This window comes from Alosa sapidissima, chromosome 10 (assembly GCF_018492685.1).
Source record: "Alosa sapidissima isolate fAloSap1 chromosome 10, fAloSap1.pri, whole genome shotgun sequence".
In the NCBI taxonomy this organism is placed as follows: Eukaryota; Metazoa; Chordata; class Actinopteri; order Clupeiformes; family Clupeidae; genus Alosa; species Alosa sapidissima.
The window spans coordinates 320,535-347,799 of record NC_055966.1 but is presented as its reverse complement, the minus strand read 5'-3'; the positions used below and the strand labels follow the sequence as shown (position 1 = coordinate 347,799).

General features: G+C 39.2%; 1 protein-coding gene and 2 long non-coding RNA genes across 3 annotated transcripts in view; 1 reads left to right on the top strand and 2 right to left on the bottom strand.

Moving 5' to 3' along the window:
• Positions 1-27,265, top strand: part of agmo (alkylglycerol monooxygenase) — a 290,769-nt gene that overhangs the window by 149,374 nt on the left and 114,130 nt on the right. The gene's annotated exons all lie outside the window — the stretch shown is intronic.
• On the bottom strand, positions 1,307-5,153 carry LOC121720153. Its single transcript, XR_006034466.1, has 2 exons — positions 3,815-5,153; positions 1,307-2,949 (listed from the first exon to the last, which is right to left on the bottom strand). It is a non-coding gene; the product is annotated as an uncharacterized LOC121720153 (long non-coding RNA).
• On the bottom strand, positions 16,594-23,879 carry LOC121720154. The gene is made up of 2 exons (XR_006034467.1): positions 23,845-23,879; positions 16,594-16,728 (listed from the first exon to the last, which is right to left on the bottom strand). It is a non-coding gene; the product is annotated as an uncharacterized LOC121720154 (long non-coding RNA).

The window sequence follows — 27,265 nt, the reverse complement described above, 5'->3', positions numbered from 1 at the left end:
AGACACTCTATGTTTACAGATAACTGACCAAGTAATACTTCACCTTTGCCCTCTCATCCTGTTATTCATACATTCTTTAGGTTGTGCCATTCTTTAGGTTTTGCTTACATTTCCTGGCACCAAACCTTGTCTATGCCATTTTCTGCCAGGCCTGCTCTTTCACTTAAACCAGTCTTCCTTTCCCACACTGAACATACTACAAACTTCAGTTTCACAAAACAATGATATTACACAGAATAACGATACTACATAAAAGATATATAAACTAAAGGATATATTTCAATAAAAGTCACAACATATCCCCCCTTTGAGCGCCCCCGTGTGCTCACTTATGCAGCAAGATCAAACATTTATCACTATTTTAACACCTCCCCTACTATCAAGAAAATACAGCTGCTAAGCTGAGTCACACTACAAACAGTCAGCTAAGCAAACCAGTCAACACAGCAGCAACTATGAGTTTAAGCAATTGTCCCCAATACCACTGCTAAACATAAAACACTTATATTAGTACTGTTATTACACCCTTGAACCAACCCTCACTAAAATCAAATCCAATAGTGTAGTGTTATTATCAAATAGAATGGCAAGTTTCAAATCCTCTCGGTGGAAGCGAAAACCCTTAAGGGAAAACCTCTTTTTTTTCTTGTTTTTAGAGGAAAAAACCTTCATAAGGGAAACTCTTCTACTGTCCTGTTTGTACAGCAACACTTGTTTTCAACAAGCGAAAGGAGAAACTTTCCTTCAACTACACATATGCTTTTCCATCCCCAAAAATTCATCAAATGAGCAAACAGATCACATCAGAATTCCTGATGGGTGTTTTCAGATAGAGCTAGTCCTATAATATTCTAAGATTCTACATGAAGATAGGTTACATGCTATAATGACCCTCTTCTCTGAAAACAAAGTAACACCAAACTATTAATAATTCATTCTCATTACACACAGTTTTTAGTCCATTGCTTGTTCCTCGGAGATGGCAGAGTGTAAATGCAAACGCAGATGTATTAGCAAATGTTGGATGCTGCGCTTCAAGTGTGAGGTATGTTACGAATATTGCAATTCACAAAAACAAAAGCCATTGTCTTAGTTCTGCACTCCATCTCATATGCTCTGAGAACATTAGTGGCTTGGCTGTTGGGCGGAGTGGAGTCCACACCCAATCCCACTTCATCAATGAAAGAGCTGGTTTTGCTTCCAACCAGCATACTGTATCCTAATTTTCCTCCTTTCTCCAATCCTCTATGAGAAGCATCAGTTCTGGCATCATTGGCATCACTGTCATGTTTCCATTTCCTTGACATCTGTCCTGGCACTAGTATCTCCTTCCACTAGGGTTGCCATTTGCTTCATTCATCAACAGCAGTGATCCATTTCTCCCAGCCACTGTTTTAAGCACTATGGATCTCAAACAAGGAAGAAACAAAGAGAAAACAAGCACAAATACAAGCAAACCTATTCCTACAACTATTCCTATTTGTGCTAGCCATATTTCTAATCCTCCTAATGCCCCCTTAAACTATCTTTCTATCATTATTAGTTTTGCCATAGCTATGTTATGGGAATAAAAGTACTGCAATATACTGCTATGTTGACACACACTCCATTTTCTTTGGCTAATATCTGATCCAACATCATCCAGTTGTGCATAGCTACCCAGGAAGTTGCAGCCACCTGTTCTCTTAGTGCTCCAAGCACATGACAGACTGCGTTCATATTGGAAGATTCACCAATATTCCAGATTCCTGGTGGTTGATAAGATTTTGTCAGTCAATAATTTCTGTGTTACCTGAGTCTTCTTTGTCGGCCTCACTTGTTTTGTCGGCCTCAACAGTTGAATGGCTCATTTCCTGGTGGTTTGGTGGTATGGACTGGGATCTCTGCAGTTTTCTGTCCATTCCCTGATTGTTATCAGGCAGATGTTGCTCGGACAATGTCCCCCCTTCCTCACTGGATTCCTTGCCTGAAAGTCTACAATCAACAGGGGAACAGGAGCATACATGCTAAAAACACTATACCCACCACTGCCAGGATCATTTCTGTCCCCAGGCAGTATACTGTAGGTTGTTGACTCTTTTCCTGTAGGTCCATCTGAAAGTCCTTTTCCTGCTTATAGATTGTTCTGTGAATTAATGACAGTTATTCCATATAATTTCTCATTTATCCTTGGAGCTGATCCAAAGGTGGGCCTCTGGTGGACCTCTCAGCTTTTATCTTTAATGCAAAAAGTGATTACTCTGGTTTTATTGTGACCTTATTTGCATCGAAGCAATGTGTAAGGCATCAAACCAGTTTAAAACTGTTGAGGCATATATTTTAGCAATTCTCCCTTTTAACATGTCATTTGCCCTTATCATCTGAAAACCCCTACAAACCACTACCAAAGTTTCTTATTTTTATCATATCAATGTAATCAATAACTAAGTGTTTTCATGATCCTTCTGGGACCTAATGGTTTAGACAACACTATCACTTTCCTGATATTATGACTATACACATGACATCTGTTAGACTATCATCAATAACTTCCTGTAACTATGAAAATCAAAAATCCTTCAATAAAAATATTCCTCTTTCCTACTCCCCCCTTGCGCATAGATCCCAAATATGCGCAAAGGAAAGCACTGTATGAATCAAGTACTGTATCTGTTGGGAAAGTATCTGGTTAGTATCATATAAATGCCACTAACCATTAAAGTTACAGTTATGGTATTCAGCAGACTCTTTTTTTCCCCAAAGGGACGTTCAACTAAAACATTAATCAAATAATGACAGTGAAAAATTATAAAAAAATCTGTAGCCCAAGGTAACAAATGTAACAAATCATACAATTTAACATTCTACCAGGGGTTCGCCCCCCCTTTGTTACTGTGATTAACAGAATAGAGTTGGTGGACCTCCATTCCTTCCATGAAGACCAACATCTTTCCACCAGCTTTTCTATTCCTGAAATAATAAAACATTTTAATCTTCTGACAATGACTTCTGATAATCCTAATTCCATCTATTCTCTTTTTGCATAGAGATTAAACAAATTTCCCTATAAGCATTATTATTTTACTTATTGTCAATTTGGGATACTACTTTAAGACTGGTTATTATGTAAGCTATATTAATTAGATGTTCTAGGACATACAGTAATCTCATCATTTCTTCAACATACCTTACTCCAATTTTCTCTGCATGTCATAGACTTTTATAATGTTTTATTCTTCAAAAACTAAGCTTACCTCTATTCCTAATTATTCTAACCCTACACTACTTTATCTAGGCTATCTAAACTATTAGTAAATCCTAGTTCTATTTTCTTATTCTATCAATCCTATTTCTCTGCTTTCTTTATTTTATCTATTGCTTTCTTTATCAAATGTCATAGTATAGTACGTAAGATCTTTTGGCTTCACATTAGTTACATGTAAAGCAGATATTACATCATTTCAATATTTCTACTAACTTTATTTTTCCCATTAAAGATAAATCATTCTATTCCTTAGACTTGTTGAGTGTGAGTGACCACTAGGGAACTCCCATGATCTAGAGGTAATATTGTAATATGTAACAGTCCCTAGGACATAGTCAAGTTAGTCTTACCTACTTACACCACCACCTATCCTGAAAAATTAATGGAGTGTCATTTGACATTAAAAATAGCAGTGTCATCACTTTGTCACTTAATTTGATCAAAACATTTGCATTTACAATTAATTAAATAGTAGTCACTTCTATTCAAAATAACAATAAAAATATAATAAAGGTAAGAATAAGAGTAATCATACTTTAAATTTGCTTAACAAAGTATTTACCTACTTACCCTGAGATGTCTTAACTACCTTCTCTGTACCTAGTCAGGGCATCGCTGGGTATCAGGTGGGCTCACCCATAAGATAGTCCCTCATCATGGTTTCCTCATCAACTCCCTTTGATAGTATTGGTATACCCCTTCTCCTGTAGAATTTTCTAGGCCTCCTTAAAACTATGCTATTTCACAAGGGAAGAGGAAGGCATGCTCGTTGGGCTCATCCTTCAGTGCCTGGGTGTCTCCTCCCTCTCCCTGTCCTGTTTCTTTTGTCCACGTCTTTGACAGTCAAAACAAACTGATGATTGTCTCGATTCAGATGTCCATTCTCACATGATGCCTCCTCTGTAATTTCCTCTCACTCTGCCTTAGTTATTCCCATCTTGTCTGAGTCTCCACCCCCACTGACGTGGAGATTGTGGCTGCCATGGGCTTGACTGTGCCCACTATAATACGTATCCATAGGCCAGTAGACTGACAGGTTTGGGAACACCTGTGATGGTTGCTCCTACTGCCATAGTGTTGAGGATGGTGCTGCTACTGGTTTCTCCAGACTTGAAGCCTTAGGTCACCATAGGTGCCTGTATTGTCTTTTTGATGCTGCAAGCGCTTCCATTGCACTTCCAAGTTCCCTCTTTGCTCTCCAGCTTGCCACTGTTGCCTTAACAAAGGCCTCAGAGTCCTTATCTATTTTCAGTTTGTCGCTTAGCACTGTTGTGCTGAACTTGCTCAGAACTCAGTCAGGACAGGGAGTACTTGGATTAACCCCTGCACATCAGCATGTCCTCACACGGCTGGTAATGAGCCTTTCCCCCCTTAGATATAAGAGGCAGCATTACATTTACTGTTTAGCTGGAGGGGATGAGGAAATCATGCTGCAGGCAGATTGTAGTATTTACTAGATTACTCTCTATCTATCATCTACTTTATCTTGCCCTTTTGTAATTTACCATTAACTGTACATTTTATCCCTTATATCTTCCTATAACATCTGCATCTATTATTATTCCTACAGTTATGGTCACTCACTCCCAAGTCATCTCCTTACGTCTGCCTCTTAACTCCTATTGTATTAATCTATCAAGATGTCAAGATGTTTTTGAGCATTTTAAATACCTCTTTCTCCTACTATTTCCACTATGACTGACCTATTCTTCTTATAGCTCTACTATTGTGTCAATTTTCATGTAATCCCTGACCTTTGTAACAGTGCTAAATCCATTAATTCTTGTATAGGCCATAAATCTGTATATTTCCTCATTCTCTCAACCACTTTTCTGCAACACTTTTTCATTGTACTGTTTACCAACTGATCCCTTTTGGTCTCTTTAACTATCAGAATGGGGAATTGCACTTTACAAGTCATTTTACTTTAGCCTGGGGTTTCTGTAACACTACTTATTACCTTATAGGTGACTATCAAATTTCCATACTTACTTGGTTGACCATGGCATTCCCTTTACCATTAGTCAGCTTACCCAGTTTCTCTAAACATTACTAGAGTAATTATCTTATATAATTCTATAACTTTGAAGCTCTTACTGTCCATATGCTGCATTCCACAGTGAATGGTCTAATATATTATGCCATTCCTCACCACCAAAACATATTTCCAGTTAATTTATCACTTAAGCCATTGAAGTATAATTCCCCAGTTGTCTCCATGTATTTTTATGTCCCTTAGCACCTTAACTTCATCAAAAGTGTAATATTAAAATGTACTAATGAATTTTATGAAATTAACTGTATCATACCTTATCATACCTCCTCTCAACATTCAACATTCATTCTTGAATTTCCCCTTGGGGATTACTAAAGCATCCATCTATCTATCCAACCTCTAGCTATAGGTAAATAAGTATCCTTAAACCTTTCCTTCAGTATACATATACTATACTACATATACAGTCTCTAAGTATAAATCTAAGTATAAGTGTAGGCTAGATATACTTAAAACTCTTATGTATACCAAGTATAAATCAATTTACCATTTCTATGATTTTTACACACAAAGTTTAAGCTATGCATATTCTTAGTTAGAAATAAATAGACCCACAGTACATTTCACAAACTAATTTTGCTAAGGGAGTCACTACTCAGTTCCCTCTGTACTGAGCTCCCATAAAACCCCAACAGCAAATTAACTAACACCCCATATAACCCTATAACCACTTAATTATAACAGTATTATCTAAATTATAGTATAGCTATGTAAATAACAAATTATACTCTAGGGCCAAGCAGCTTAGCACCACTTTCCATCAAATAACCCCTCAGTGCTAACAACAATTGCTGCCTTATACCATATGATTCTTCAAACCATTTGACAGGTAGAAACTAAATATCCCCAGAGATCTTCTGAAACCATCAATATCCCCATCATCTAGATTGTTAAATATAAAGTAGTAATCCAAAACGTTTTAAGTCAGTCAGAGTCAGTCTTTTTCAGTGTCGCCGTTATTTCAAATATTAACCATTTTTTGATTATTATCATATGTCAGTTGATCTTGGCTTATGCAACCAGTGATGTGGACAATACAAAACCCCTTTTCCAACTCTTAACAAAAACAGGACTATGTGGGAAGGCTATAACCATAGCCTATAGCCATAAACCTTTTCCACATAGCAGGACAGCTCTAAAACCAAATGACCTTGCCCAAACCACCTCTTCAGAGCTAAACAGTCACCTGTACCTTTAACTGTAAATGTACATAGAAACAATACCTGATCTTATTGTATATTAACACCCATAACACCACAAGGTGTTCACTCATAACACACATACTCATGACACACATACCACAATACACCAGACATATAACTGCAATGTGAGTTATTGATAAACCTTATGGAGTTCCTGTATATGTCTAGAACATTATCCAAAGGAGTCTTAAATTCAATTATTTTTCCCCAATAACATTGTGGTCCTCCATGAACTATAATCCATCACAAAATCTTTCTAAAGCATACCTAAGCTTCAACAATGTTACCATGAACCAAATTAACTTCAATACTGCTATCCAGTGTAGTAATGCCAGTTGCTGACCCAGCTTTAGCCTAATAATGCCAACAGCTATCTGAGCCTAATAATACTATGCAAACCTAGCCTAGTCATGCTAATACCTAAGCTATTTAATTTAGACCTATTATTAATACTACTATCATAATTATCATATCCTTAACAATGCTAATTTAACAGTTGAACCTACCACCTACTGATAAGCTAATATATTGTATATCATTAGTAGGCTACCACTAATATAACCTATCAATTGCCAACTTACTACTACTACTAATACATAATATATCTTAGTCAACACTGGACACAACAACACTTTTCCAACACCTGGAACCGCCATCAGCATTCATCCCAAATCCTGGATCTTAAAACTCTATATTTAACCATGATGGGCCTACTTATGCATCTGTCAGTTGGTCTACTCATCCACAGCATAGCACAGATGTGATTTTTCCCACTAACTCTCTCTAACTTGTAATAATACTCTTATTATAAACAAGGCTAACTTTAAATGACCTTTTAAGCATAACAGAAACCTAAAGAGACTATTAACCAACCAATACACTATACATTATGGGACTACTACCATAGTGAATTATTTATACACGTAAGCTATATGACTAAAGTATGTAAACACTAATATCATTGCCTTTTATAGAGTATCATGAAAATCTTTTAACATAGAACTGTAGAGTATTTTAAAGAAAATCAAAAACTAGCAGAACTGTATCTGCATCTCTCATTATTGCCAATTAAATTTTTAAAAGGTCAAAGTGACTATGACGGCCCCAGTGTCAAGCAATGAAGCTATTCCTCTTTTGCCTTGCCCATCTATTATGGTAATATTATATTCTCAGCAAGCAGCACTCCACTTCTGCGGACAACTGCCCACTGTAATTCAGAACCATTCTGTTCTGGCGTTACCAACCTTTCAAAACCATTTGCCCACTACCACATTCTCATTATCAACCATTTCTAATATTTTGATCATGGAAGACCAAGACATTCAACCCAACACTTTGCAGTATTAAACATTCCCCAAAAATCTTTCAAAATGAAATATTTTCCAATATTTCCCAGTTCAACATGCCTTAACCATCTCAGACCTACATCCTTTGTCCCCAGCAGACCTTTGCTCTGTTTACACAAGCCCCCACCTTTTCCTATTTCAACCAGCAGCTCCTCTGCCTGGTATCACACACACACACACACAGCCTCTTCTCCTTAATCACACGTTATGCAAATATATGACGTCTTTTACCAATGCTCTGCCATGGACTTCTAATTCTACCAGCCACATATACTAAAAATCAAGTAACACTTCTTTGTATTCTCTTTTAGCTTTACATCCACAACTTTTACACAACATTATTAAACATTATTCCGGGCACCAGGTGCCTTACTTGGCCATCCACTTGCTCTTGGAGTGTTTCAACTTCAACTTATTCAGACCTGATATCAGCTGTACTCAACTTGTTAGTATTATTTCCTCCACATGCAGGAAATGAGGTCTTCACATGCAGACCTTTCAGTTTTTCACATGCAAAACTGTTACTTTTATCTCTCTCATTCCTTCTCATGCAGGAATTGAGTTAGTTTTCCCCATGCAAAACTTCTTTGATATGGCTATAGTATTCCTTCACATGCAGGAATTTGCCTAGTTCTCCACATGCAGAACTCTTGATTTTTCACATGCAAAATCATTTCCATTAGTGTACACACAAATGCTTACCATAATCTGCAGTATTAATCCCTTGGTCTTTGTTTTAGCAAGATTCTTTGACTGGAGGACGTTTTAGACAAGTATTCATAACTCAGTGTACAGCCTGATCAGAGGAGTCTAGCTGCTATTAAGCAAAAGTTGCTCACCTTAGTTTAAGTTGCGCATCAGCCTCTCCCCTGACCAAACCCTGGACTCTGAGATGATGCCTAAATATTGTCCTTTCCAACTCCTGGCTGGCTCTCGCCAATTATGTGGTGTCAAATCCACATTAAATAATACAACATCAAAAGAAGTCCGCACACCGTGGATGTATACTGCAGATGATGGCTTTAATGCACTCCGGAGCATTAGTGAAGCAAGGAAGTAAGTGAAAGCAAAGTAAGAAAGTGAGCAGTGAGCAAAGTGAGCTAAGTAAGATAACATCCTCTGGCTGTTGTCCAGCCTTTATACCCCTTCAAGTCATCCCAGACAAGACACTCTATGTTTACAGATAACTGACCAAGTAATATATGGTACTTCACCTTTGCCCTCTCATCCTGTTATTCATACATTCTTTAGGTTGTGCCATTCTTTAGGTTTTGCTTACATTTCCTGGCACCAAACCTTGTCTATGCCATTTTCTGCCAGGCCTGCTCTTTCACTTAAACCAGTCTTCCTTTCCCACACTGAACATACTACAAACTTCAGTTTCACAAAACAATGATATTACACAGAATAAAGATACTACATAAAAGATATATAAACTAAAGGATATATTTCAATAAAAGTCACGACACCTGCATTCGAGGCAGGCCTTCTGTTGAAGAATTTTATATAAATCCTGCGCTAACAGTAATCATCCTACCCCCCGCTACCACAGCTGTGGATAGTGTGGCATGCTCTACTAGGCCTATAGCCCAACCATTTACGTCTTCAAAAAATAACAACTTGCCAGCTATGCCTTCATATCTTTGGGCTTCATTCAGCATTTTGTTCTTCCACTGGAAATTACTCTTCTACATTTGCTGCCTGCTGCATCCTTTCTGTTTGTATTGTTTAGAACATTTTTGACGTCTTGAGTTAATGCATTAAACATTGTTTGCTGGTAACCAGCCACAAATAGCCTACAGATTCTTGCGTGCATACATTCTCTATTCTTTCCAAAATGTGCCCGTTCTATAGGTTGGCCAAGTGCGTAATTCTGCGGCATAAAGCAGATGCATTTGTTTATTGTACAGAAAAATAAAAATAACCTGTCAAGCAGTCAATTGACTACATTGCAGTCAATAAGTAGGGCAAATTACAAAACCAAAACGTGGGTCATAGTTGTCTTAAGCCTCTGCTGTGAGGCCAAACCCATGAACAAAGACGCATTGATATCTGCAATAGTTTTTTTTTTTGGCGAAACAAGCTCACAGCCGAACAAGACATAGCACTGAAGGGAGAGGCAACTGGCATGTGATCTCCCCACGGGCCAATGGATGTTCAAGTTTTCTCCTGTGCCTACGATATTTAATCCAGTGTTTTGTCAAGTTGCAAAATGCTATTCGTTTTAACGATTTTTTATGATAGTATGAAGTACTTTTTGTATAGGGTACTATCTTAATTGCTTTACACTCAATACTTGACCAATGGCTATTTCATCTGTCTATTGAAAGTGAGAATGTGGCAAGTGATCTACTGTAGGCTTCCCAAAACTGTCGTACTTACAGTACTGTAAGTTTGGACCATGATAGTTTCCAAACTTCAGTAGTCTGGACTAAGGTGATTAATGACGTTTAGTAGCACGTGAACGGGCACCTGCACATACTTCTGTGGCGCATTGCGTTAAGGCCGGCAGATGACAGCCGCTGTTGCACAGCAGTTACCAGTCCCCTGTCCAAGAGTTCGAATCTGGGTTAAGATTTTGACAACAATATTGACATTGTTGTTTACCTAAGTTTATCTTTTGTGCAGATCATATTATCAAAATCAGAATCAGCCTTCTTGGCCTGGTTTGCGTAAACTAACAAGGACAGGACACCCCCCCCCCCCCCCCCCCCCCCCCATGAAAATCAAAGGCTACATATTCTCAACTGACTCGTCAAAAAGTGCGCACCACCTTATTATTATCTGCAGGTGTGTGACTTTTACTTACGTGCACATGGCTGCAAATTGACTTTTAATTTATGTATTTTCTGCCTTGGGCATTTTAAAATATGGATGTATGGTGGTTAGAAGTGTAAATATCAATTAGAAACCTAAATATATTTATAATTATTAATTTGCAAACAAATAACTGGCGTCAGTGACGTCTTTGACATGAAGACCCCCGGAACTATGCTTCTACTAGCATTCTACCACAGGTCGAGAGGTGTAGTTGTAACTACACAACTTTACAATAGTGGTTGCGAACGTTCGTTGCTACTATGGTTTTGGGAAACACTAAAGTAGTGTAACGATGGATTGGACTATGTAAGTTCCAAATATGAATGTAATTCTGCGGCATAAAGCAGATGTATTTGTTTATTGTACAGAAAAATAAAAATGACATGTCAAGCAGTCAATTGACTACATTGCAGTCAAGAAGTAGGGCAAATTAATTTACGAAACCAAAACGTGGGTCATAGTTGTCTAAGCCTCTATAGCGTAGCCTGTTAAAAACATCGCTAGATAGTATTAAATCGGCAACATTGTTTTCTGCAGAAGCCTACCCAAGGCTACAGATTAATTCTGAACAGTTATATCTCTACTGGCTCAATTATCACACCACTGTTTTGATTTGCGTAGTTGCGTTACCCCCAACACTGACAATGATGTAGACAGCAAATTTCGATTTCGATTTTCGTTGCCACCGTGTAGTCAAGCCTTAAGCCATACCCAAGTAGCCTAAATCGAGGTAATGTTTAATTATCCATGATTTATTTTGTTATTGATTTCGTAGGCTGGGATTACTCTCGGCAACAATTATGTTTAATCGTAGCCTCCTGTTTTTCAGAAGGGGCAGCAGGAAGAGCGATGTACAGTGGCAGAGCGACACACAGTGCCTGAAAGTGGTACTAAAGCTTCACGCAGCTTCACGCCTCGAACAAATTAAACATTCTGGTTTTCTCTGAGTGCAACAATGATAGACAGACATCATTTGGACAAAATATAGAGCATATTAACCTCCGTTGCTCAGCCAAATGCCTTCCTGTTACGTCCTGTTATTACAGAGTTACAGGCGATAAACGATTTTTGATGGTCACAAGTTTACTTCATTAGGGACTGTTTGTTATTTATTTAAGGGGCTACCGGAGGAGTTTTGGGAGCATTAGTCAAAAAAGACGTGACCCTCCCTCGCCAGCAAGACATTTTTCTATGACCCTCCAAAGTGATTATGAAAAAACGCATGACCCTCCCCTTTAATTTATTGATGCCTTCTGTAGGCTACTGGGTCAATATGGGAGCTTGCATGCTACCACTCCTTTCTTAAAATGCCTTGAAAAGGCTGTCGTTTGCACAATTTCATAAATAATCACTGGGACCGAAACAGAGCTGCAGGGCCGTCGCAAGGGGGTGCGAGGCCCTGTGCGAACTTGACAGGTGCGAGGCCCTTTTCACCCTGTTCTTGCATGAAATCATGTGATAGCCTATTGACGGTGCATTTTAATAGTAGGCTAAAGGCTACACCAGCTTGTCTTTAAGAGGGGAAATTTTATAGCCTATAACATTAGCTGAGTCACATATTTGGCCATAAGCCGTTTATCATAGGCTATCACGAAACCAAACTACAAAGGTGAACACTTTAACAGGGGGTATTAATTGGGCATGAATCATGCTGAACGCTATTTGTCAATGAGTTGAAACACACATGACATTCAAACTATTGATACATTGTGCACTATGGACACTGGTCTGTAGGCTACCATTGGACAAATAAATGACATTGACTCGCCATATCCTGACTCCGAAAAAAAAAACATTTTGCTTTTTGCCGCAAACTCAGCAATGAAATCATAGGCCATCTTGCAGGTAGCCTACGTCTTTTTCATTTCATAGAAGGGCGGATGGATGCAACCGCGAGGACGGCAATGAGTTGTTAACAGACATGAACCAAGACATATAGCCCAGCAGCAATCTATATAAAATAACACAAACTTGAAGTACCATTCATGATATGTTTACATAATTTAAGCTGTAGGATGTTTCATTCGTCCCCCTTAAATAACTCTTGAACGGTTTTATTCAGAGCTATACATGCAACTGCTTTCGACAAAGGACAGATGTATGTTGCTAGTGACAAAATATTAACTTTCAGTGTTTTTCCCCATGCATTTATTCTAGGCTAATGTCAGTGACTGCCGCGAGAGAAGTGGGTTCTGTGTTGCGTTCATTTCAGTGACTGACGCGAGAGAAGCGGGGTCTGTGTTGTGTTGCGTTGCGTTAATTTATTTTCATTAGGCATGCCCTGTCGTGCCATCCACAGCTCTTCAGTTCCGACAAAGCAGAAATGACTCATTTTGAAACAATGAGTGCAGGCCGGCCGCGCGTTTGTATGGTTATATTGCTTGACAGGGGGGGGCGGGGATCCCAAGCAGCTTTCAGCCATAAGGCTACTTATTTCCTAATTCACCCGACACTAATATTCAAAATGTTGAAAACTATTTCGGCATAGCCTTTAAGCAGTTTAATTAAATGCAATTTTAGTTGTAAACAAACGGGCTACTTGGTGAGGCTTGGCCTCACAGATGCGCTCGTGCCTTAGATGGCAAGAAAAATCTTCACGATATAGGCCTATTAACTGACCGCCCGATTCACGTTGGCTGGGGGGCAGGGGGGGCCATCAGACATTTGTGCCCAGTTAATCCGGCCCTGCCTCCAACAAATCACACCTCTGTGACAGCTTAAAAGAAGTCGAGAGGACTCCTAACTCACAGACCTATTCACAAACCGGTTTTGTGGCATTTCGCCATGTTTTGAAATCCTATGTGGCTACAGGAGCTTCTAATCGTGAGGAAGCAATTTTACATTGTAGGCATAACTAACATGCAATAACGCCACCAACAACAACCAAAATAATTGTCAACATGTAAATTAAATGTAATATTATTGTCTTGATTCATTTAGGCTAGGCCTTTTTATTCAGTTATTCATCATCTTCCGTCCTTGTGTAGCGCATGCATTCTCAGACCTGTCACCTGCCACTCATCGTAAGGGAGGTGTTTGGAATCATTCCCGCGTTACAATCATCAGCCAATCAAGGTGGTCACTTCAGTCAAACTCGTGCATGAGTAATAACGTCATCCATAGCAACGAAGACTCACTCACTCTTAGTCAAAGATTCCAGAGCGCTCAGCTCCAGAATCTGTTCAGGAGTTGTCATTTTTCCTTACAAAGAGGTAGGTCTGAAAGGCTTTGTGAATAACTTAATAAGAGAAACTCCTAGCTAAATTTTTTTGCTATTTAGGAGTAGCCTACTTCTAGTGGTAAGATAAAAGGCTTTGTGAATATGGCCCCTGGTGTCTAACCCAATGCATAGCCCATTTACGCAAAATAATGGTCGAATATTAGGCTACTGATGATCATTGTTATTTAAAGGGACACCAGGCAAGCCTGATGCTTTTTCTCTGCGAAACTCCCCCTTGCTCGGTCTGAAGCTCTTTTCCTTTTTTTTGCGTCTTCCGTCAAGGGTTTTTGCTGCTTCTTCGCCGGCTCTGCCATTATACACACGTTTGCAACAATCTCTAGAGTTTCGTTAGCCTGCCTCTGTGCTGTAAACTGATCCTGCTTCGGTCGGCGGGTAGGATACACCGAACATGCAAGTGGGATATTCTTCCTACAGGCAGTAGGGGCGGGCGAGAGAGCCCCGTAATGAGTCATTTAACCATATACCGACTTACGAAGATGATTAATTAACACGAAAACGTTGCCTGGTGTCCCTTTAAGAACATCTTGCTCGTAAAAAATCATCATACCGCACATTGTGGTGGGTCTGTTATTTAACCTACTTACTGTTAATCTACTAACCTACTTACAGGCCTTTATTTTGGGCAAGCCTGCATTCGAGGCAGGCCTTCTGTTGAAGAATTTTATATAAAGCCTGCGCTAACAGTAATCCTCCTGCCCCCGATACCACAGCTGTGGATAGTGTGGAATGTTCAAGTAATAACACAATCCAATGTGTGTCTCAATTGTCCCCCGCTGACCACCTCACACATTTCTCTAGATTTTGCAACGACCTTACATGACACAATGCCATAAAATGCCAGGTTTTAGGACACAGAATAATGTTTGTAATGATACCAGTTAGGCCTACGTTCAACAGTAACATAAGTGTAATGAGCTATTCATTGTCGAAGGTGCATGGTGAAGTGAAATTCTTACTTTGGAAAACAAACATTTGCCGATATCATTGGATAGGGGATAGGCCTACTTGTTTATTTTTTACGTAGCCTACAATGGCCAGTTCAGACAAAGCCGAAATTACTCATTTTGAAACATTTGTATGGTTATATTGCTTGACTTAAATCCCAGAGAGTAGGCTACCGCACCCCACAGTGATGGGCATAGCGGTCTTACGCGTTCAGTGTGGGGTATAAACAAGCTGAGAATTTAGCGGTGTCATATCTGCCTGTCACAGACGTGGGGAGCTGAAGCTTGGGATACAGTTACTACAATAACAGTATTTTATTTTACTTCTTATGGAATATTTTTCTTTTTCACTTTTATAAAGGCTTTGTTTAAATGTTGTTGGAACAAATAGTAGTTGATTATAAAGGCAATATTAACAAGATTCTGTTGCAATATTCTGTGTGTTCTGGACTGGCTAGCTGTCGTGTGTTAAATTATTGTGATTACGAGCCAGTGGTTTTCAAACATTATGCGTGACTCGGACATCTAACGAAATGCATTATCTCTCGGCCCACTATAAAGCGTCAATAAGCCAAATGCCTTAAAGTCAGCTATTTATCTCTAACTTTCTCTTCGTTAGAATACTGAGGAAACTGATCAGTATTTATACCAGATATGATTCTCTATACTACAGTCATGGTGACCCTCAATATTTACATCAGTCTACATTCTTTTGTAGCCTTATTCAATCAAATGTTTAAAAAGTGCATTGTTTGAAATCGAAATACAATAAATATGCCTGTATGTAGGCTATCTTTTATTTTATTATTGGTTTACAAAAGTTGTATGAATCAATGACTTCTGGGAATTTCAAAACCGAATGCGTCTGTGTGTTAGGAGGTTGTTGGAAGTTGAAAGCTGAAAGATACCAGAGTCTGCTGAGGTTAAACTATGAGTATGAAACTATGAATCGAGGAATTAAGCGACAGAAGGGAGGAGCGGAGAAAAAGAGAGAGAAATTCAGGAAATTACTGTTGGCTGACAGTGAAAAATGTGCGAAACTGACCGATTTGTTTTTTAAGCCAAGTGCAGCTTCAGCTAGCACCAGCGCTAGCACTGCTAGCACCAATCAAGACACTGAGCAAACAGACCAGGGGCAGAGTATGAGACAGGAGGACAGTGAGGAAGAGGAGGAAGAACAAAATGAGCAAGAGGAGGAAGAACAAAATGAGCAAGAGGAGGATGATGTTGAATCTGACATGGATGAATCTATGGAACTGGCAACCAACACTGACTGTGGTGGATTAGCAGAAGCAACGATTGGGACCAATGCTGCAGGAGGGAGTGTCGCGACAGACACCCCAGATAGCAGACGGGCATTGAAACTATGTAGAATCAACATTACGTTGTCAACCATAAATCATTGAATCAATGTCGGATTTCGATGTTGATTTAACATCAGTTTGCACCCTCAGTTAATATTGAAACAATGTTGATTTATTAACTATAGACCAGCGGAATTTCAATTGTATTTCAATTAAAATAAATATTGAAACAATGTTGAAATTACAACCAAACTAAAGATCAATGCGATTTCAATGGTATTTCAATTCATATTAAACCGCAGTAAACCACTATAAATCTGGCAAAATATTGGGAAATTCATACCCTGCTTTATCTACAGCCAGGATACATTTGGCTAGGCCTAGGTATGTCTGGTGTAGGCTACACAAGCTTGCATAAATAACCATTGACAACTTGTTATCAGTTTGAAAAGCAAGTGCATTTATTCACTCTTCTTCATTTATAAATTCCCGTGTGCTGTGCTTCCCTGCCATCTATTCAGTAGGCCTACGGTTGCAGTCAGCCTGACCATCCAGTTGAGTGAAGCGGCACCTAACAGAAATAGAAGAAAGATATACAGTGTTAGATAAATATGTTAAACTGAAGGCTACTTACAAGTGAAACTTTAGAATAATCATATTCCGTCTATGTACATCGTAGCCTAACTTACAAACTCATTCATGCTTGAGCAGGGTCGGACTGGGAACAAAATTCGGCCCTGGCAATTTTCTCCTGGACCGGCCCACTACTGGACCGACGACCCCCCCCCCACACACACACACACACACAAGCCCACCGATACCAAAATCCCCCCCAGATACCCCCCCCCATAAATAACAAACACACAGTATCATGCTGTAGCAACACTTCATAAACTGAACCCAAACATTTAGATTTGGACCTATAGGTTATTATATAATCAGTATCGTAATTTCTGTCAACTATGACGATCTCCATGCATGTTCAGTAGCCTATATTTTTAATTTAGTCAAGCAGTGACATGTGGTTTAATCAGTGTTGGGCAAGTTACTTCAAAATCGTAATATATTATGTATTACTTATTCAAAGTAATTCATTACATTATAATATTACCGTCTCTGAATTGTAAGGCATTACACTACTATTGTATTACTTTTAAGTTACTTTTACCAAAATATCTGGAAATATGGATTTGGAATTCTAAATGCAGTTTATTATGCTCAATGCAGCTCATTGCACTTCTAATGGAGGGTGATGTGGTACAACATAATGACTGAGCTAGGCTTAAGGCTACAGTAGAATGCAATAGGTGCAGTGATGGCTCATGATGCAATACAATCATAGCCAGAATTTTGTTAAAAGAAGACAAAAGGTCAAAGTCTGGTCAATTGTGATAGAAATGCTGTAACTTTAGGCTTAGGCCTACTCATTAAAATCAACAGAGAGCCCACTACCTGTATATTGTAACCCAAAACTTAAAGACATGTCAAGATAGGCTACACAGTGTAGCTACTGGCCATTTTTGTGCCCTAACTGGTGAAATACAGTATTAACCTACAGTGGGCAGTGCTTCGAATTGGCCAGCTTCACTCGCGGTCCGCGCGTGGGATCACGCGGTATCACGCGGTATCACGCGGTATCACGCGACTTTAATTTGTATTTTTCCAGTGAGACGCTGCAACAACCCAAACAACCGGTAGATGGCTCAAGTGAGCAGGGTGTCTCGTAAAAAGAAATGGAGCCTGGAAAACCCTACACAGACTTCACTACAGACTTTAGCAGACTGGTTTAGAAATAATGTAATAGCCAGAAATATGCCTGCCCTAATAAAGAAATATTTGGTTAACTGCGAGTGAATCCCGTTTGCAGCCGTAGAGACGCAGGACAAATGAAACATTCTGGTTTTCTGCGAGTGCAACGATGATAGACAGACATCATTTGGACAAAATATAGAGTATTAACCTCCGTTGCTCAGCCAAATGCCTTCCTTTTACGTCCTGTTATCACGGAGTTAGGCCTACAGGCGATAAACGATTTTTGATGGTCACAAGTTTACTAGACTGTTCGTTATTTATTTAAGGGGCTACCGGAGGAGTTTGGGGAGCATTAGTCCAAAAAGACGTGACCCTCCCTCGCCAGCAATACATTTTTCTATGACCCTCCAAAGTGATTATGAAAAAATCACTGTCAACTTTTTCCGGGTTTATCGCCTACTGTATTTTAACGTTTTCACATATTTGGCCATAAGCCGTTTATCATAGGCTATCACGAAACCAAACTACAAAGGTGAACACTTTAACAGGGGGAATTAATTGGGCATGAATCATGCTGAACGCTATTTCGCTACCTTAGAATAATAAGGTTCTATCTGCGTTTTGAGTAGGTACAACCGGGACGATTGAAACGGGGACGAATGAAACATTCGTTTTCTCCGAGTGCAACGATGATAGACAGTAATCATTTGGACAAAACATGGAGCATATTAACCTCCGTTGCTCAGCCAAATGCCTTCCTGTTACGTCCTGGTATCACGGAGTTACGAGCGATAAACGATTTTTGATGGTCACAAGTTTACTTCATTAGCGGTTTATTTTTTTGGATTATTAAAGAGTGTTTTTCATTTAAAGGTTTGACTTCGTGCTTATTCAGAAGAGCATTTAGTGCTCTCCCCAATCCCAGACGTTCACATTGCATGTTTGTTTGTAATGGATGCAACCGCGAGATAGGCTATGCGTTTGACAATAAGTTGTTAACAGAACCAAGACATATAGCCCAGCAGCAATCTAGGGACTGATCGTTATTTATTGAAGGGGCCACCGGAGGAATTTTGAGTGCTTCAGTTGGAAGTTGCATGACCCTCTCTTGCCTGCTAGAAATTGTTCAATGACCCTCCGACAGAATTGTTAAAAAAATACATGACCCTCCCCTGCCAATTGTCTTCCGCCCGCGCCACAACCACACACTTTGTGATAACATTCTTAAATCAATCTTTCCCGTGAGCTTGCATGCTACCAGTCCTTCCTTTTCAAATGTGTTGCGCCTGTTTGCACAATTTCACAAATAATCATATGTGATTAATAGTATGACAAATAATCCCTGTGCACGGGGACCGAAACAATGCATGCCAACTTTTTCCGTGTTTATCACGTATTTGAACTTTCCCCGCTGTCTTGCCGTTTTAATGTTTTCCCGTAGAATATCCTATATTTTAATACTCTCATAACAGCCCTGCCATCGGGCCTGTCTCTGTGTTGCCCTGTTGCTACCCATTGCCCTTCCAACGAAACAGATGTCTTCAAATCATCGTTTTCCTTGCTTGAAGGCGAACTTAGAGTGATGTTAACCTATTTAAGTTTAACGGCGCGATTGCCGTGAGAGCACGATTCATTGGCGCTTGCATGTTCGGCCTTATGTCTACGTGCGCACCTGAGGCTACTCAGCTGCAAGAGAAATAATTTCCCCTCTTTGTATGTTCACTGCAAGTTGGCCTACCATAACTTACCAACTCTGCACTGTAGACTGGCTATTTATATTTTTCTGTGAAATAAGCAAATGTATTTGTTCAACTTTATGAAGCAGAATTACGCATAGGGTACTTGGAACATAATACATTTGACAAAGGACAGATGAATGTTGCTAGTGACAAAATATTAACTTTCAGTGTTTTACGATGTCTTTGTCATGGGGAAGTGTTTTTCCCCATGCATTTATTCTAGGTTACTGTCAGTGACTGGCGTGAGAGAAGCGGGTTCTGTGTTTCGTTCATGTCAGTGACTGACGCGAGAGAAGCGGGGTCTGTGTTGTGTTGTGTTGCGTTGCGTTAATTTATTTTCATTGGGCATACCGTGCCGTGCCGTCCATAGCTCTTCAGTTCTGACAAAGCCAAAATTACTCCTTTTGAAACAATGAGTGCAGGAAGGGGGGGGGGGGGTGTCCCAAGCAGCTTTCAGCCATAAGGCTACTTTGAGAACATTTCAATTCACCCGACACTAATATTCAAAATGTTGAAAACTATTTCGGCATAGCCTATAAAGCAGTTTAATTAAATGGAATGTTAGTTGTAAACAAACAAGCTACTTGGTGAGGCTTGGCCTCACAGATGCGCTCGTGCCTTAGATGGCAGGAAAAATCTTCACGATAGGCCTATTAACTAACCACCCGATTCACGTTGGCTGGGGGGAAGGGGGGCCATCAGACAATTGTGCCCAGTTAATCCGGCCCTTCCCCCAAAAAATCACACCTTCCCACCTCTGACAGCTTAAAAGAAGTCAAGAGGACTCCTTACTCACAGACCTATTCACAAACCTGCGGTTTTGAAATCCTATGCAGCTACAGGAGCTTCCAATCGCGAGGAAGCAATTTTGCATTGTAGGCATAACTAACATGCAATAACGCCACCAACAACAACCAAAACTAGGCTAGTCATTGTCAACATGTAAATTAAATGTAACATTATTGTGAATCAAATTAAAATGTTCTCTTTTGCAAACGTAGGCATAGTAACAGAATAATTTAATAATGTTACAAGATACTACATCAATCCGTATGTTTCATTGGGCTACTAGGCTATTTGTTTTGCCTTGATTCATTTAGGCTAGGCCTTTTTATTCAGGGGCCATATTCACAAAGAATTTTAAGGCTAAAAGTAGCTCCTAACTGGCGAATTTAGGAGCAACTCCTAAAGATAATGGGCGTGTCACTCCTAACTTTAGGACTCCTCATTTTTTCACAAAAAGTAATTCACGAAGCATTTTAGACCTAAAAGTAGCACCTAAGTCTGGGACAGCTTAAGTCGAGAGGACTCCTAACTCACTAAGACCTATTCATAAACAGCTTTTTTGTGGCATTTTACGTTGCGATGTTTTGAAATAGCCTATGCGCAACAGGAGCTTCCAATTGCGAGGGAACAATTTTGCATTCATAAAAGGGATGCAATAACGCCACCAACAACAACACAAACTACTCATTGTTAACATGGAAATGAAATGTAACGTTTCATTGTGAATCAAATTAAAATGTTCTCCTCTTTGCAAACGTAGCCTAGGGATATGGTGACAGATTAATTTAATAAATGTTGCAAAGGTAGGCTACTGCATCAATCCATAGGCCTATGTTTCATTAGGCTACTAAGCTATTTGTTTTGCCTTACTCTTTATTCATTTAGGCTAGGCCTTTTTATTCAGTTATTAATCATCTTCCGTCCTTCACACTACTTGTGTAGCGCACGCATTCTCCGACCTGTCACCTGTCAGTCATCATCGGAAGAGAGGTGTTTGGAATTCCCGCGTTACAATCGTCAGCCAATCAAAGTGGTCACTTCAGTCAAGCTCGTGCATGAGTAATGACGTCATCCATAGCCACGAAGACTCACTCCTAGTTTAGGAGTTGTCTGAAAGGCTTTGTGAATAACTTTTAAGAGAAAACTCCAATCTAAAATCTTTAAGTGCGATTTAGGAGTAGCCTACTCCTAGTAGTAAGATAAAAGCCTTTGTGAATAGCCTACGGCCCCAGTTATTCATCATCTTCCGTCCTTGTGTAGCGCACGCATTCTGAGACCTGTCACTCATCATCGTAAGGGAGGTGTTTGGAATCATGCCCGCGTTACAATCATCAGCCAATCAAGGTGGTCACGCTTGCCCATTTACCCAAATTAATGGTCGAATATTACTGATGATCATTGTTATTTAAGAACATGCAGTGTGCGTAGGGTACCAAAAACATCTTGCTCGTAAAAAAGCATCATAACGCACATTCTGGCGGGTCTGTTATTTACTGTAGGCTGCGCAAACCACATGCCTTTATTTTGGGCAAGCCTGCATTCATTCATTCATTCAACTTTTATTTATTCTCGGAGGGTCATTGAGGTCATTGAGGGTCATTGAGGTCATTTTCAATGAAGCCGAAATTACAGAAGCGAAGCAAAGCGCTCTACAAACAAGACAACATTCGAGGCCTTCTGTTGAAGAATTTTATATAAAGCCTGCGCTGACAGTAATCCTCCTGCCCCTGATAGGCCTACCACAGCTGTGGATAGTGTGGAATGTTCAAGTAATAACACAATCCAATGTGTGTCTCAATTGTCCCCCGCTGACCACCTCACACATTTCTCTAGATTTTGCAACGAACTTACATGACACAATGCCATAAAATATGTCAGTTTTAGGACACAGAATAATGTTTGTAATGATACCAGGTAGGCCAGGTATTGTCGAAGGTGCATGGTGAAGTGAAATTCTTACTTTGGAAAACAAACATTTGCCGATATCATCGCCGATCATCAGAATATTGCAATAGATTCTGTGTTCTGGACTGCAGGTAACTTGTTAAGCCAGTGGTTATCAAACTTTTATTTCATTCCCCACTTTGATCAAGGGGCATGACTGATAATAGTGGAGATAACGTGTTATCCCGAGGCTTTTGCAAGTCAGCATCTTCGACGGTAATTAAAAATTTAAAAAAGTTTTCGATGTCCCAAACGGAGAGCCATACTTTATTGTTTTTAACGATCTCTATGCTACTCACAAAAATGTAGGCATGGGGACATGATGAAGTAGGTTATCCAACTGTCGTGTGTTAAATTATTGTGATTACGAGCCAGTGGTTTTCAAACATTATGTGTGACTCGGACATCTAACTAAATGCAACAGGCTCATATCGTCATCGCATTCGCAAAATGAGGACCAGTGTTTTGTCAAATTGCAAATAGCTATTCGTTTTAACTATTTTTTTTTATGATAGTAGCCTATACAAAAAGCACTTTATACTATCTTAATATTGGAATATGGGGAGGGAAGTGGCGCGTCTGCAGTCAGCCAAATATGAATGTAATTCTGCGGCATAAAGCAGATGTAATTGTTTACAGAAAAATAAAAATGACATGTCAAGCAGTCAATTGACTACATTGCAGTCAAGAAGTAGGGCAAATTAATTTACGAAACCAAAACGTGGGTCATAGTTGTCTAAGCCTCTATTGCGTAGCCTGTTAAAAACGTCGCCAGATAGTATTAAATCGGCAACAACATTGTTTTCTGCAGAAGCCTACCCAAGGCTACAGATTAATTCTGAACAGTTATTTCTCTACTGGCTCAATTATCACACCACTGTTTTGATTTGCGTAGTTGCGTTAACCCCAACACTGACAATAATGTAGACAGCAAATTTCGATTTCGATTTTCGTGTAGTCAAGCCTTAAGCCATACCCAAGTAGCCTAAATCGAGGTAATGTTTAATTATGCATGATTTATTTTGTTATTGAATTCGTAGGCTGGGATTACTCTCGGCAACAATTATGTAAGGGACGGCAGGCAGAGCGATGTACAGTGGCAGAGCGACGCACAGTGGCTGAAAGTGGTACTAAAGCTTCTCGCAGCTTCACGCCGCGTAATGCGCGAATGAAGTGGTCATTTGAAAGCGATGCCCACTGTAAGTATGTCATTATATGGCCAACTATAATAAAGATGTAATCTGCCTGTTCCCAGGGATGGGTAGTATTTCTGAAACATGTAATATGTGTTTCAAATGCAAAATAGTAATTTTGTAATTTTAAAAATACTGCAAAATACTATGTGAAAAACACAAAAAAAGTAGATACTACAGACAGGTGTAATGAATAATTGGTAATTAGGCAACAATGGTTTATGTTTATCGCAATAAGCTAATGTGAGAACAGCTGTGTTCAACAACACTTACAGCTTTTCAGTGACGGCTATTGCTGAAGCATCAGCTCTGGTCTGAAGCACTGGTGTGAAGTGGTACGCAAGTAAAGATGAGCAAGTTGACCTGTGCAGGTTCACATAAGGACACTGACAAAGGCAACCATGTCCCATTGTCTCCATGCCAATCTTTAACAGAAAAATGTCAGATATCTCAACCACAATGACATCAATATGTTGAGTGTACCCAGATAGGTCAGTCACTTAGGCCTACCATATATCGTCACAGGTGACAAGCTAATCATCGCAAAGTGTTGTGCTAATGCTGGGAACAGGCAGGGATGGGCAAAAATACATCAGAATGTATTTCTAAATAAAATACCTAATACCCTCATTTTTAATGTATCAAAATAAACTACAAAATACAGTAGGCCTAACCATATTACGTATGTATCAAAATAAAATACTGTATTTTTGTATTTAGAAAATACTCAAAATACTTTTTTCAAGGAAGTATGGAAGCACTGCAAAAAAAGACAATACAATTTGGCCCCTGTCGTATACCATATGCAAGGTCATGTAGTGTGATCAAAATTAAGAATAATTCAAGAATTTACATTTACATTTAGTCATCTAGCTGATGCTTATCCAAATGACTGAAAGAGCTTTCAATTAACCACATTATAATCAATAGGCCAAAATAATAATTGTGTATCTGTGCCAAAATTCGTAATTCAAGTCCAGTGCAGAACTGAATAAGAAAATCATACGGCTATGTATCTTGAAGTTCCAGTATGTGAGAGACTTGACGTGCCTTAATATCTCCAACCTCAAGTATGCAGCTAATAAGGAAATATAATTGTTATTTAATTAAACAAGGTGAACTTCTCCCCACTGCGGAATGCAGAAAAGGATGCTACAAGGAAGGGAATTCAAACACACTCAACACCTTACCATCTATTGATGTCATTGTGGTTGAGATATCTGACATTTTTCTGTTAAAGATTGGCATGGAGACAATGGGACATGGTTGCCTTTGTCAGTGTCCTTATGTGAACTTGCACAGGTCAACTTGCTCATCTTTACTTGCGTACCACTTCACACCAGTGCTTCAGACCAGGGCTGATGCTTCAGCAATAGCTGTCACTGAAAAGCTGTAAGTGTTGTTGAACACAGCTGTTCTCACATTAGCTGATTGCGATAAACATAAACCATTGTTGCCTAATTACCAATTATTCATTACACCTGTGTGTAGTATCTACTTTTTTTGTGTTTTTCACATTTAGTATTTTGCAGTATTTTTAAAATACAAAAATACACACCAATAAAGTATTTTGATACAAAATACAGAGCCATTTCCTTCAACCCAATAAAATACAAATGACAAAATACTATTTTGCATTTGAAACACATATTCCATGTTTCAGAAATACTACCCATCCCTGGGAACAGGCAGATTACATCTTTATAGTTGGCCATATGATGACATACTTAGGTTAATACTGTATTTCACCAGTTAGGGCACCAAAATGGCCAGTAGCTGCACTGTGTAGCCTATCTTGACATGTCTTTAAGTTTTGGGTTACAATATACAGGTAGTGGGCTCTCTTGTTGATTTTAATGAGTAGGCCTAAGCCTAAAGTTACAGCATTTCTATCACAATTGACCAGACTTTGACCTTTTGTCTTCTTTAAACAAAATTCTGGCTATGATTGTTCCTTGTATTGCATCATGAGCCATCACTGCACCTATTGCATTCTACTGTAGCCTTAAGCCTAGCTCAGTCATTATGTTGTACCACATCACCCTCCATTAGAAGTTCAATGAGCTACATTGAGCATAATAAACTGCATTTAGAATTCCAAATCCATATTTCTAGATATTTTGGTAAAAGTAACTTAAAAGTAATACAATAGTGTAATGCCTTACAATTCAGAGACAGTAATATTATAATGTAATGAATTACTTTGAAATGACAGTAATAAGTAATACATAATATATTACGATTTTGAAGTAACTTGCCCAACACTGATTAAACCACATGTCACTGTTTGACTAAATGAAAAATATAGGCTACTGAACATGCATGGAGATCGTCATAGTTGACAGAAATTACGATTTGTGCCAACATGTTGTAGAAACACAACCACAGCCTTTAGGCCTATTTGGTGCAAATCTTCTACATTGGTTATAGTCAGCGATTCACATTAACTGTAGGCTATCACCACAAGTGTATACTAAACGTTTTTGCCCAAGTTTGTGTGCCGTCATCACATTTTGCAAAATTAGGCTACCTTCGTTACTAACCTACCAGTTGATACTTTTTACGTGCATCGAGATTGATTGTGCATCTAATGTAACACTCGGTGGAGAGACTTCCACTTTCCAAGTTCCACTTTCATTGTCGTTGTGAGCTAAAAGGCTACTATATGGGAAATACTTTGAAGTTCCTTTTGAGTCCAAACATGAATAGGTTTTCTTTAACCTGTGCTACACTTTTCCACCAAGTTGTGCGAAAATTGTAGGTACCCGGAGTTTTATTTTGACAGACAAACCGCACTACAGTAGCCTACATGGTGCAGTAAATGGAAGCTCTTCGTAGCGCGTGCAACTTACGTCTATGAAAACAATATATTTATGGAATAAAATTAGACACCTCTGATTGCTGTTTATGATGTGAACACCAGCCAGCGGAGGGCACTTATATAGCCTAGGCTACCATGTATGGACTCGTAGGCTATATTTCCCCACAAACCAAGCGGCTGCTTGGACAAATCCACTTGAGGGGTGGGGCAGGGGGGCGCGATCGTAACACACACTGAACCTGTCATGAAGAGGCCAAAATGATTGACCTGTCACCCCCCAATCCAAATGGATGCAACTGCATTTATAGGCTAAGCCTAGGTCTACATGACGGGCCGCTAATAGGCTAAATAACTTTTAAAAAAAAAGAAAAAAAATCCCGGAGGTCACCGGCCCACATATGGACCGGCCCACCGGGCATTTGCCCAGTTGTACAGATTACCAGTCCGAGCCTGTGCTTGAGTCAACTTAGGCTAGCTAGCTGGTAAGTAATGGTTCACGTTAGCCAGCAGCACATCATCTTCAGCCTATCATTTTGACAGTAAAAGTTTAAACTCAACAAACATTTTATGTAAATCATATGAATATAATAAACTCTAACTTACTGACAACTAACGTTAAGGAAGGCCTAATTATAAATCAGACTGCCGAGTAACGTTAACGTTAACATAACATTATGATGAACTGCTAACGTTAACGTAAAACATTAATTTGACCAGCAACGATAACGTAGCTAGCCTAAGTTGACTCAAGCATGAATGAGTTTGTAAGTTAGACAGTAGGCTACGATGTACATAGACTGTAAACATGCCCGAATTTAATGTAGTACAATTTCACATTGAAACATTATGGTTATGGTTATGGTTATGGATTTA